The sequence below is a fragment of the Camellia sinensis genome, chromosome 9 (genome assembly GCF_055761805.1).
Source record: "Camellia sinensis isolate YWXY chromosome 9, ASM5576180v1, whole genome shotgun sequence".
Classification (NCBI taxonomy): domain Eukaryota; kingdom Viridiplantae; phylum Streptophyta; class Magnoliopsida; order Ericales; family Theaceae; genus Camellia; species Camellia sinensis.
Window position 1 is genome coordinate 177,200,919 of NC_138969.1, and position 14,517 is coordinate 177,215,435.

General features: G+C 36.9%; 1 pseudogene across 1 annotated transcript; it reads right to left on the bottom strand.

Moving 5' to 3' along the window:
• Positions 1 to 214: 214 nt before the first annotated feature.
• On the bottom strand, positions 215 to 3,957 carry LOC145798869 (cysteine-rich receptor-like protein kinase 25; annotated as a pseudogene). Its single transcript, XR_014340674.1, has 6 exons — positions 3,066 to 3,957; positions 2,304 to 2,441; positions 1,716 to 2,075; positions 1,284 to 1,521; positions 838 to 988; positions 215 to 747 (listed from the first exon to the last, which is right to left on the bottom strand). The product of XR_014340674.1 is annotated as a cysteine-rich receptor-like protein kinase 25 (transcript).
• Between the last annotated feature and the right edge of the window lie 10,560 nt (positions 3,958 to 14,517).

The window sequence follows — 14,517 nt, forward strand, 5'->3', positions numbered from 1 at the left end:
AATGAGTTGTAACCAAAAGTCACAAATATCATCACTAAGACATACGATACACAACTTTTTCAATATATTTATTATTATAGAATTTCCCTGAACTCTATTGTATATTTCTCAACATTCAGTTACCAAAAGAATATATATTTATGAGGTGCTTCAATGGCTATATAGGCAAATTCAAGTTATTGGGGAACTAAATTGCAAAAAAAAAAAAAAATTATTTTTAGAAATCAAATCGATAGAATTTAAATATTGAAAACTAAATTGAAATACAATTTAAACATTAGAAATTAAAATGACACAGCATAAGACTCACATTTTGGAACTAAAAATATAACTAACCCACTATAGTTTGAGTTTATTTGTATTAATTTCACACTGTAAATTTATCCTTCAACCTTGATATGTCATAGACTTCTCACATTATCTAGGGTCTAATTCAGAAATTGTTACGTCATTCATAGACAATGGTATTGACTTACTTGTAGATTGATCTGACTCTACACCTTGTCCTATATTTGACTCTGTTTTACTAGGAGAAAATAATGCAGGTTCTTCAGGAATTGCTAGGGTGATAGTGTAACTGTCAAGCATCAAAACTACTGTTGCCATGGAGGGCCTAGCATCTGGGTCTTCTTGAACACACAACAAGCCAATATGGATGCATCTGGAGACTTCATTTCTTGAATACGATACTTCCAAAGTTGGATCCATCAATTTCAAGGGTGTTCCGTTCCTCCAAAGTTTCCAAGCCTGAAATAATTTATCGTAAATGTCTTGTGGATGTGATGATAAAGGCACTAAGAAAGAAAATAATAGCTGTAATGTATTGTTGTTACTCACATAGCTAAGCAGGTCCTCAATGTGGTTTGATTGATCAAAGTCATTGATTTTCTTGCCACTTATGATCTCCAAAACTAAGACACCGAAGCTAAATACATCGGACTTTACGGAGAACCGTCCATGTATTGCATATTCCGGAGCCATGTAACCGCTGCAAGCCAGCTCCATTAGTTTATCAATATAACTAGAAAGCAACAACCAAATCCATCTAACACTCATTTCGGATTAAATCAGAAATAAAATAGTTGAGGACATTATGTGCCAATATTCAACTAAAAAAGTGCAGCCCATTGAAGAACGTGTGGGAAACTAGACATAGTATGCATCTCTGTTTTTGTTCAAATCCAAAAGAGTTTTTTGAATAATTAGTTTGATGTTTTACTTGAGATTTCCTAAATCAAATTATGGTAAAACAAATATAAGGTTCTTGGGGAGAGAAAATTTACAATGTTCCAACGACTCTATTTGTATTTCCTTGAGATTGATCCACACCGAAGATCCTCGCCATGCTGAAATCTGAAATTTTTGCGTTCATGGCCCCATCTAACAGAATATTACTAGCTTTGAGATCACGGTGTATAATTCTAAGTTGAGAATCTTCATGAAGATAGAGCATCCCGCGAGCTATCCCTTCAATAATCTTATAACGTTTTGGCCAATCCAATTTTCCATGCTCTTGTGAATCTGTAGATTGATCATACTAAATGTTCAAGTTATCCATAAGCAATTGGTTACAAAATGTGTTAATGTCATACAACTTGAATGGAAACACAAGCACAAGGATGCATACAATCAAAGATCACACTCATCACAATCATGTGTTTTTATGAAACCAAATGTAAAGCGTTATTAAGAACTAGAGTTTAGATTTTTCAAACCGAATAGAATGCGGTCAAGGCTTTTGTTGGGCATAAATTCATAAATGAGCATCTTCTCTTCTCCTTCCAAGCAAAATCCTAGTAGTCTCACTAGATTTCTATGTTGAAGCTTGGCTACCAGCAAAACTTCATTCTTGAATTCTTCTCCACCTTGCCCTGAGTTTTGAGATAGCCTCTTGACAGCTATCTCTTCTCCATTAATAAATCAAATCTAGTATAATTAAATGCAACATCTTACCTTGTAGACATGACCAAATCCACCTTCACCAATTTTGTTATCATCAGAGAAGTTGTTTGTGGCTGCTTGAATCGTACCAAAATCATATTGCAAGGACTCAACTGTTGTGATTTCATTCACAGCTGGACAAATCGAAATATAAATGTAATAAGTTTATTGATGATTAATGCTATATAAACAAAAATTTGTATAAAAAAATTAATACAAAGTGACATGCCAAGTGTTGATTGTGTCATTCCTGATCATTTTAAAGCAAAAGCTTGTGAAAGCGTTTTAATTTTTAAAGAATGGCACTGTCAACGTTTCAGTCATGAATTGTGTATAATTTTTATTTTTTATTTTTTTATTACCACTATCTTCTTTAGTATCATCATGTTTCGTCTTTGCTTTCCTGCGTAGGAAACAAAAGACTATGATGAAAAGCAAAACAGAGGCTCCAACTGAAACAATGATGGCAATGAGTACTTGCGATGAGATTCCTCCCTTTCCTACATCAATAAAAAATTGTTCCATTGAGAATATAAACATAGGAGAAATGAATCAATTTGAGGATAAACTTTACAAATCCAAAGTGGACCATGCTCACCTCTACAAGAAACAGTCTAGAATTTGCAATTAAATGCTAAGAATAGATGCTTATTATAATAAATTAAAGTTTTAGAGACAAAAATTAGACACAAAATCACTTTTTATGAATAAATTATTTTTGTTGGCAAAAATATTATTGTTATATTTTTAGCAATGAAATTGAATATTTAATAATAAATTACTATCTTTTGGGACTAAAATTTACCTCAAAAAAGTAAACTTTTGTAGTACAAAATTATTTTGTCAGCATTTATTAGTGACATTATCAAAATTTTATCGCTAAAATCTTTCTTGTACCCAATATTTTTTAGAACAAAATTTTCTCAGTTGGGGACAAAAATTTGATCCTTGAAACTTTTATTTATTGTTGACACAATTTAAACATTAACAAGTATTTTTCATTTTTGCGATCTGAATCTAGCACAATGACAAAAAAAGAAGTGATCTAGTCGATCCATGACAATCGATAAACAAAGCTTGGTTTGGATTTTGTTTAATAATTGACAGACATCTTTTGAGTTTACCTCGACTAGCTGAAGGTCCCGGAGGAGAAGGAAGGAACGGTGGAGGAAGGACCGGTGGTGGAGGCGGCAGAGCAGTGGCGGTGACGTTGTAAAAAGGGTAGGACTCATACCTAACATTACAACTCGGAAACAGAACCCTCGCTCCCAGATTTCCATCACAGCAACTCGGAAAATTCGAGATACCATCTCGAAGACATTTGTTGCAATCCAATAAAGTCAAGTCCGGCGTGCACTGCGCTAACCCGTACAGCTTTTGAAGCGACGAGAAATTAGCTTCTTTAGTCGCTAATTTCTTACCCGACCCACCATTCGAAGCTCGAGTTGCTATGTCATCCATGACACCTCCCAAGATTTCTCTGAAACGGGTTTGGTCCGTAAAGTTCTGAGTATTCCTCAAAACTAACCTTATAGATTCATCGGATTTGGAGAAGATGGATTCGTTCGAGTATCGTAGCATGCATTCATCGTACCAAATTATGACATTCTTCGACTTGGGACAACGTTGGACTACTTCTTTAGTAGCAGTGGTTACGCAGTCTTGACAGACGGCGGTGGAGACATCGCCGCGGCAGAGGAAGAGGCCGTAGGCTATGTCGGGGGGGTTGCGGCCGGCGGTGGAGTTGGAGAAGCCGTTGATGGAGGTGGAATTGGAGGAGAGGGAAGAGAAGAGGGTGTTGAGGTTGGTTTTGTATGTGCTGTTAGGAGGGTAAGTTGTTGTGTTTGGGCATTGAGTATAAAGGAAATTTGGGGTTGATTTGGTTTTGAGGCTTAGCAAGCAAACGATGGAGAGACAGAGGAGGACTCTGGAGGTTTTGATGGATTTGATCATGGTGATCAAAGTGCTTATTTTTACAGGCCCTTTGGGTGGTTCAATTTATAAATGGCTAACTTCACTTTTAACCCTCTTTCCCTATATATATATATATATATATATATATTTATTATCATTAATACTATAAATTTAAATTTAATTATTCAAAAATTATTATTTTATAATTTAGATTTATTCTATATATAAATCACACACTAAATAAATTTAATTTTCACTACATAACCATCCATTCAAAATTTTTTGGGTGAATATGTCTGGTTTATGGACTTATTTATTTTTTACTAGTTAAATTATAAATACATTATATAAGATTGCTTAAAATACAAATTTCTCTTTGTATTTTAAAAAACTATATAATGTCATTTTAATTTTTTAATCACATAACAAATTATATATTTTATTAATAAATCATTATGTCAATTAAATAATGATGTCAAAAATATATTTTAATTATCAATTCTAATAATTTTATTGTTAAGAGTAGTTATAAATTTTATTTTATTTTATTTTTATTAATTTTGCAAAATAAAAAAAAATTAACAAAAATTTTTAGAACAACATGGAATAATTTGTATTTTAAACAAATCCAAAATGGTATATTCGTAATTTGTCCTTTTTTATTTTATGTCCGATTTGTTAGCTTCAAAAGTTTGCAAAAAATAAAAAATAAAAAATAAAATAAAATAAAGAAGACAAAATGGTGGATAAACTAAACTTTTGACGCTTTTAATTTAACTCAAATTTTATTTTAATTTCTCTTATTTTAAATTAAATAATTTGATTATTATATTTTAACTGTAATTCAATTTGTTCCTTTTGTTTAAATTTGAGATTAAAGTTAATGATTTTGGAATGCTTGGCAATCTCTTAAGCTGTACACAAAAAAATAATTAATTAAAATTTAGATGGAATGATCATATTGAAACTAAACTTAAAATATAGAAATTAAATTATTTAAATTAAAACAATATAGACCAAAATAAAACTTAAGTTAAATTATAGGAGTAAAGACCCCGTTTGTTTTGGGGTTAAATAGATGAGAGAGGATTAGGATGGAGGCGAGGTTATTTAGTATTGTGTTTGTTTGTAGAGTTAGGGAGGGGATTAGGATGGATGAGGTGATATAGATGGAAGTTGGAAGGGGGATTGAGATGGAGGAGGTGGAGATGGTATTAGAAAAATAGTGAGGGGATTACAAATTTTTTTTATTTTTTATATATTGGGAATTTTTTTAAATATTAATATTTAATTTTTTATAATTTTTATTTGTTTTATTATTTTATATAAAAATAGTTTAAAAATTCCTACACTAACAATTATCATAAAAACAAACACAATTGTACTTGTCATCTCACTATTAATCCCCTCACTATGAATTCCCTCCATTCTATCTCTAAAAATGAACGGGCCAAAAAGTATTATTTACCCTAAAAAAAAATGACTTTTTAAGTTTGTCTTAATTTTATTTATAATTACATTGTAAGTTATGTGTTACTTTTTGATTTGTGACAAATGTAACGCTTAACTTTATTACCATGTTATTATGACTGAATTATAAGTTATGAATTATGAATTTTTACCATTCTTATTTTAAAATAAATACGTAATTCTTACAATTTGTAAATTAAAATATACCACCCAAAATTCAATTACAATTAACATGTGTGAAAAATGTGCTTGACATAAAACGATTTATGTGTTTATATCTAAATATCATCGGATTGTATGCGAATTAAAATATAAGAGAATAAAGTTTATTTTTGTATGCTAAGAAAATAACAAAAATGCTCATGATTTATGTAAAAATTTCTACATACAGACAAAAATATTTTAATATTTTTACGGCTCGAATAACCCCTGCGGTTCGCAATCGTAAGGATTTTGTTGGCGAGGTGAGTTGAATCTAAAACTCTGAAGGGGGAAAATTCACAAGCCCAGACTTCATCCACAAGGCCAAATCTCTGGAACTTATTTTTACTTGAGTTGTTAACTATATAAACAACATACTTACAATTACATAAAATTATATGTTTATTTTTAAATGTAAAAAATATCTGTTTATTGAGGTAATATAAAACTGGACAAATTATACTAACTTTTTTTTTTTTTTTTATTCTACGAAAATCAGTTGTTAATTATTAAATTAACAATTAATGAGAGTTAGGCCTTAAGAGAGTCATGGTGGCCAATGAAACTAAGCCTAGTTGGGTGATAAATTATACTAACTCTTGCTAAAATTTGAAAGAAATACTGCAAAGTCTCATAATTATAATGAACTCTTTTAAAATTTAATTCATATAATATGCAACTTCATTTTTATCAATAAGTCGTTAGTCAAAATAGATATAAATACATATATATATATATATATATATTTCATCTATTTTTATGTTAAAATGTATATATGTTTTCACACCATTTATATTAATTCTAATATATTTAATCATATTTTTTAAAAATAATACAATTTTATTAGAGCAATGGTGACTGTTATGCGGTCTATAGGATTCATTTTAAGACTTATTTTGATGATTTAAACCGTTCAAATTTTAAAGAATATCGATAAGATTATACCTATAAAAAAAAATCAGTTAATCAGATATCGACAACCCCTTTAAATTTTACAGATATGTTTTAATAAAAGAGTTATTCATATCCAATTAACTTAATTTTTTATAAATATATTTTTCTCAATACTTCTTGAAATTGTAATCTGTGCATCATTACGACCGTGACACAGTGTTCTTTTCTTTCTTTGTGTATAGACTTTTCCATAGCCAAACCGGTCATAATTGAAAACCAACTAATTATATAAAGAAAATTACAATTTAGTGGATGTTTTCAAAAATAATTACGATTTGTTAAAAAGAATTATTAATTTTAATTATTAATATCTATAAAGGTCAACACTGAATTATAGTTATTTTTTGAAAAACTTTCCAGATCAATGAATGGTCCATGTCTTATTTGGAGCTTACTTAGACTAATTGAAGGACCAGTTGGAGAAGAAGGTGTTGGAAAAAATAGTTTTATGGTGACTTCAATATGAAATTAAAATAGTTCCTAACCATTGGTTGAGGTGGGATTAAATGGGCTTAGATTCTTTGCAACAAGGTCTTCACACCACAAAAAGAATGACCAAAAATCATTTTGAATGAGAAATTGTCTCATAAAGTTAGCCTCATGAATAAGGTATTGAGAATTGTGTATAACTACCAATCACACATTGATTGTAGAAGAAATCTTTGATGGGTATTTAAACCTCAAGATTTTGGTAAGGGTATGAACCCTTTGGGGCATTTAAATTTTTCGAAGGAAGAGAGTTATGGATGCTTTAAGGATAGGCTTGGGCTAATACTATGGTCCAAGTTGGTTATGGAAAAATTGCCACACGCACGTGCACCGCCTGCCTACCCAGACCGAGCCGGGACCGGGGTTTGTGGATCTTAGGCTTGAAGCTTGCTGGAATGGGTTAGATTTGGCCTGAGCCAAATTGGTGGTCCACCAACTTAATCTTTTTGGGCCAAGTCAGCTGCAAATATACACACATTTATATATAGGGTATATAACTCACATACTAAGGACCCATCAGTTTTGGTGCATTACTCCAGCAGTTTTGTAGGTAATGGCCTACATTTGGTGCCAGCCTTGATGGCTAGAAGCTCCTCCTCTCCCCCCAATTGTGCATAAAAGGAAGCCTATCTTTCTTGGTTTGGTACAGAATTTTTTGGCTTCTAGATATGCAGTCAGTTTGCTCGTGCCTATAATTTTCTTCCTGTGTAAGAGAGTGCTGTCATTGTCAGTTCGCTAAAACTATCAGAAGGTGCTTCTACGTTAGCCGGTCTAAACCATCGTATCTTAGGAGATAAAAGCTGGCATACCTCCAATACCCACGGTGATGCTGCTAATCTATTTTAAAGAGACTGTGGTATCACACATGCTTTGGTTTGCTTTCTTTACCATTTATCGTATTGTGTGTTTGTGCGCAATATGGTCGTAATATTTAGCATGTTTTGTTTTCTTATTCTGTAATGTCATTTGATTAATCATAAATCTGTTTGTCTTGTTTAATTACACAATTTGTACAACAAGATGAAGAAGAGGAAGGACCGACGAAGGCAGTGGTGCAGCGGCAACAGCAGCAGTGGTGCAAAAAGGGTAAGTCTTAAACCTGAAAGTGCAGCCAGAATACAGAACTCTCGCACCTTTCTTCCATCGCAGCAATTCTGAAAACTCAAGATAGCATTTCAGAGACACTTATTGCAATCAAAGCTAGTTAAGTCAGGTATGCATTGCTGTAGACGCGTCCGAACGTCCCGGGAAAATCCCGTTTTGTTCATTGGGCTCACTACAGTTCGACTCAAATGTTACGGTTCTGAATCTGATCACGCAAAGCGCAATGCGAGATTGATAAATCACCAAAGAGTCCAAATCTGGCAAATCATTTTGAAAAATCGATTTTTAGAAAGAAGTGCCAAGCATGGATTGCTTTGCCAGATACAGAGTCGCCACCTAAATATTTTATTTTTAGAAAATTTAAGAAACCCTGACTCGTGCCTAAGGCCACGTGTCCGTCATCATCAAAGTTGCCTCGGCTCAGAAACTTGGGTACGAGAGGGGAAGGTCATGCAATGAGCACCCCCGCTCGCCCGATCAAAGATCGGCCTTTACTAGCATGATATCTTGTTTTTGAAAACACATGTGCTCTTATTCTGGTTATTAACCTATAATTAATATGTAATGCGCACAGCATACAAGTGTAGACTGGATCGCCTAAGTTGGAACAAAACATCTCATGTTTGTTTTTGAAAGCGGTTTGCTACTCGCAAGTAGGCTAAAATGCGGATTTTGCCACCTTCAAGTGGGCTTAGAAAACATGGTGTTTTGCTACTCTCAAGTGGGCTTAAAACTCGCAATCAATGAATTGTTCCAATTCAAGTAATTCAACCGTCACCCACAGGCATTCAGGTAGTTATATCACATAAGCAGTTAGTCTCATGGCAAGCATGCTATCATGGCAGTCACTCACACACATGCAAGGATGCTAAAGCATAAACACTTGCCGAGTACTCCGAGCCAAAACAAAAGCTATGTTAGAAATCAATGCATGATCCTAGCTATGTCAAGAATGTCTAATGCAACACATACAAAATGTAACTAAGATAGGCTCGGCTATTCTAAAATGTCATGTGAAATACAATTTGATACATGTATTCAAACAGGAATTGAAATACAATGCAGTTAGTATGATGCGCCGAGCCCGATGCATGCAAGACAGATGAATGGATGCAAATATGCAAACATAAGGATGCTAAAATTAAAACATGCCCTAAGACTAACCATCATAAGCTGGTAAATAAAAGGGAGAAAGACGTGGGGTTGGAAGACATGCATCACACACATGCACACTTATTACAACAGTTGGCCCTCTCGACGGAGGGTCTGAATGGATAATACAGAACCAACTAGCTAATCTAAGCTACTCTAATTAAACTAGTTATTACACAACAGAATGAATGACAAGTCACAGCTAATTATTACACAACACTAACTAATTAACAAATTAACTAGGTTAGCAATTAAATAAGCAAATAGACTATATGATGTAGACTGCCTCAGCTCTGCTTTGGATGACGAAGGGTGCATGCATGCTCAAATCGCCTTGTGTAGAAATCCCTTGCGACGCTCCGACTTGCCTCTGTTTGCAATTGACCTCAGAACATTGCACAAAGCTCCAGAAGGTTGAAACTCCACCTTGGAAATCTGTGGGAAGGCTGCCGACCAGCTATTGGCCTTGGAGACTACCTGCCGACCACTTTTGTGGTGAAAAACCAAAAAAAGTGGTCGGCCAGCCACAAAATCTGGTCAGCCGACCAGTTTCTGCCCCTGGTTTCTGGTTTTCTACAACAGAAGACAAGAGAGAGAGATGGCAAAGTTTTCACAACACATGTGTGCACGACCACTCTCCCTATCATTGCATAAGCTCAAAGGAGTGTAGTCCTTGACCCTCGAGCCTCCAATCACGCATCTCGATGCATGATGGCCGAGGAGTCGAATTGCACGACTCAATGTGAAATGAATGCACATACAAGCACCTAAAGCCAACAACTCCGTCATGGGTAGTCAAGAGTGCCGGCGACCGGGAATCGAGGCATGTTTCATCACTTCAAGCATGAAACGTCCCTCATTTCCCATGTTTAGACTAACCCCTATTCCAAACACAATGCAACAAACAAGGCATGCACCAATGCAACTCTAGCATGCAATCTTAATGTAATGCAACTAAGCCATGCAAACATGCAAGGGACAACATGCAAACATGCAACTAGCATACACGATGCTGTGAACTAACAATGGCATACTCAATGCACATGACACTTAGCATACACAATGCATGTAGAAACTAACATACACAATGAGATAAACAAGGCATGCACAATGCATTGATCAATCATACGACAACATGGCATACTCAATGCTATGAACTACAATGGCATACTAAATGCAAAATGGACTTAAACCAAAATGGATGGGCCTCAGCCACACTCAAATCAGTGGCCAATAGATGATGAAAATAAGACATCAAAACACATACGATCATGCACAATGCAACGGCCCCAAGTCTAAGGCACAAAACACAATTTTCCAAACGCATTGAAAGGATGAAATATGGAGTGCAATGACACATGTTTCAGCTCTGAAATGGCATACAAAATGACTTCGAATTATGAAAATAACTCATGTAATGCATGTTGAATAGCTCAAGCATCGAAACTAGTGAAGGGTATTACACTATAGGCATGCAAGGCTATGCTCAAATGGCCAAACCAACTCCAAACAGACCCTATGTAAGCCCAAAATAGTAGCAAAATGAGTTGGGATGATGGCTTGAAAGGTACAAAAATGAGGCTCATGCAATGGCTCACAAAATAGAGTATAAAAGCACAACTCTCAAGGGCACTTAAAGAGTGGAAAATATGGAAGTATGACAGCCCTATATGCTCTGAAATATCATGCTCAATGATGCCAAAACATAAAAATATCTCAAGTTAAGCATGCAACGGACTTCAAAACTCGAAGCTAGTCAAGGCTATTACACTACAAGCATGCATGGCAAGCATCTTTCGACCAAGAGGCCTTAAAACAGAGCTAAGGTAGCCCAAAATATAAACAAAACCAGGTTGGAGCATGGCCAAAATATGCTAGAATAGAGGGCCAAAACATCATGCATTCTAAGCTAGTAAACATGATTTACACTACAAGCAAAAGAAGCATGTGAGAGGCTACCAAACCAGCCAAAAATAGAGTCATGGCATGCCAAATGATGACCAAAAATCCACTGAAATATGACCAATACATGCAAGAATGACATGCTACTTTGATAAGCCACAAAAGGGATTACTCTACACATGCAAGAGGCAAACCCAAGGTGACCAAACCAGCCATAGATAGAGTCTAGGAAGGCCCTAAAAGTCACCAAAAAGTGCCTGAACCAAGCCTTGAAAGTAAGAAAACATATGCTCCTTTGATAGGCCAAAAATGCAAGCAAACAAGAAGGAAAGAGAGAGGGTCACCCCTCTCTGATTTAGGGCCTCAAAATCACATGCCAACCACTGAAAATCCACTGGATTTCAGTGGCTAAAAGGCCATGCAAGGGTTAACTCAAAGGCCTTATGGCATGGCATAAAACAAAGCCAAATAGGGCATGCAAGAGGGAAGATGACCTTTAGCACCAAAAGGGCCTTAAACAAACATGAAAAACACTTAAATATGGAGCTTTTTTCAGTTGACAACAAAGCTCAAATAAGCATGCAAGTATGGCTAATAGAGTGATCAAGACAAAGCTTAAAAAGAGAGAAAAGAGAATACCCTTGAAGCTTAGCAAAACCAGCAAGTTCCTCAGCCAAAAACCACCCTTTTAACCTCCAAAAATAACCTCTAGGAACCTCAGTTCAATGGTAAGGATGTATGGCTAAGAGTTGGGGTGTTAAAGGTGAAGAACAATACACACTTTTGGCTCTAAATATAGAGATATAGAGAGAGATGTTTGTTTGTGCCTTAGGAAATTTTCTGAACCTGGTTCAAGGAGAGGGAGAGCCTCTCTTATAGAAGAAACAAAGGGTTCAAGCTTCTTGGACAAGCTAAACATGGATGCAATCCCTCCATACACGTTTATGGAGGATACAGTATGTGCCCTCCAGCTGGCACAGCTGGCACCCATTCAGTCAGACAAAACAGGAGGAAACCTGCCGACCAGAAAAGGTGGTTGGCCTGTTACTTTTAGTGGTCGGCCGACCACCCAAAGTGGTTTCCCAAAAAAAAAAGTGGTCGGCCAGGGTAATTGGTGGTCTCCACACTGAAATCAAGCTAATGGTGGGGTGGGAGACCAGTAAATGTGGCCCAAAGACCAAGAAAACCAGTTTCCTGACCAAAAAACCGGCTAGCGGGGAGAAAAGTGGTCTCCAAGGATAAAAGCTGGTCTCCCACCCTTGTACCACTTCTCAAACAAGGAAAGTAAGGTTTGTACCCAAGACAAACCAAAACGGATGCAAGACGAGGGTTCGAGAGGCAAGACACGTGGCCGAGAGCCCCGAAAACCAGCTACCGAGCATCAAAAGTGGCGTACGATCCCAAAAGTGGTCTCCCGGACCACAGTGTCCCTCTAGATAGAGGAAATAAGGTGTGTTCCAAAAACCGTGCCAAATGGAGAATGTTAAGCGGTCCCGAGCCGAGGCGCACGGCCGACGGCTCCGAAATCGAAAACTAGCCTCCAAATGGGAACAGTGGCCTACGACCATGAAAAGTAGCCTACGACCACTGAGAGATGGTCTACAAGACCTCTCCCTCCCTCCGGGAAGAGAAAACAAGACTTGGTCCGCGGACCGAGTCAAAGCACAAAAAGTTCTGAGGCCCGGAGGCAAGGCTCTTAGCCAAGATTCCGAAACTTCGAAACGAGCACAACATGCGCAATCACCGAGCGCCCAATCGATGACGTCTAAGTTTTAAGGTCGGTCAAAAATGGGGTGTCTACAGTTGCCCCTCTTTGACAGAACTTGAAAGTCATAAATGACGGGAGTGAATGTCAAAGCCTAGAGATGACCCATTTTTGACAAAGCCAAAGACTTAGACAAACAAGCAAGAAATCAAAGAAATGTGTCCACAGGCAGGGGCAAAATGCAAACAACATGCACAAAGCCGAACATAACTTATGATCCTGCAAAGAAAGCTGTAGTGAAGCAATTATACACAATAAATGCGACGGTTTAAGCGAAGGAATACAAATCAAACTACATTTCATGTAGTAAGAATGCAAGAGAGTTTATACAATTCTCGCTACGTCTCACGCAGAGAATACAATACCGTCCGGTTCGTCTAGTCGCACCAGCTTCAAATGAACCGTACATACAATATTGTCTAGTCGCACTAGCCTCAAATGAACCGTACATACAATATCGTGCCTGCAAAAGAGAGAAACTTAACAGGTACAAATAGTTAGCAACATATGTTCAACGCTACCTCAAACGCAGACACATATGGTGCTGATGGAAAGGTGCATAGCAATGCAAGTGAAACGTGCGTGACGACGCATGCAAAGTATGGTGCATGGCAATGCCAGTGAAACGTGCACAGCAATGTAAGTAGTGTGCATAACAATGCAGGACGAGTGTAACTTCAAAAGCATGTTTGAAACAAAATGCTGAGTAAAGAAGTACAAGCCTTAAAGAGAGCAACTCAAACGCGACTTCCGATTTACCTATCGGAGGGGTCGCAACGTACTCGAAAAGGATACACCTTGCTCTTGGCGAGTAACGATGAGCCACGCATCGAAGATTTGAATTGAAGTTCCCACGGAGACATTTCGCGTCGAAAAGTGCACTTTTCTTGTACTTTCTCGAGAGCCGAGGACTCCAATCATCACCAAAATATACAGGGAGAACAAAGGGGCCTTAGAGACCACCTAGGAGGGTGGCCGACCACCTAGGCTAGTGGCTGACTAGTTTTTGCTCACCAAGGTGGTCGGCTGACCAGAAAAACTGGTTGGCCGACCAGTTTACAGAAATTCGGGGCTGTTTGGTCTTTTAAGGCCGGATCTTTAAGTTCACTTATCCAAATCACTTTTGCTCACATCTCCAAGGCTGAAATCAGCTCCTGTTGCTCCCTAGACCCTTTTCTCTCTCAGATCTGCACTTTATATGCGTTTTCCAACGCCCCACGCGAAGTTGTTTCGCGAAAACTTTTGATTCTCTTTGTTTGGGACCGATTAAAATTTGTTTTCAGGGCTTCTTTCTCCATTTTCGACACTTGAGGTATGTTTGTCTCGAACTTTGGCACATTTTCTCAGGGGTTGACTTTTGTTGACTTTTTCCTTTCCCAAGAGTTGACTTTTGTTGACTTTTTATAATTTTGGCCTATTTCGCTCATTTTTGCAGATTTCTTCAGATGGCGAATCACTTTCATCACGACGGAGGTTCTCCACATGCCGAGGACGTCCTGCCTCCTACCACCTTCTATCACTTTACCGACTTGGAGCGGCGAGCACCCGCAGACCTACTGCTACGGGAGCCAAAGTCTCACCTATCTCACCGGGCGCGAGAGGTACGTACTTCACTTTTACATTCT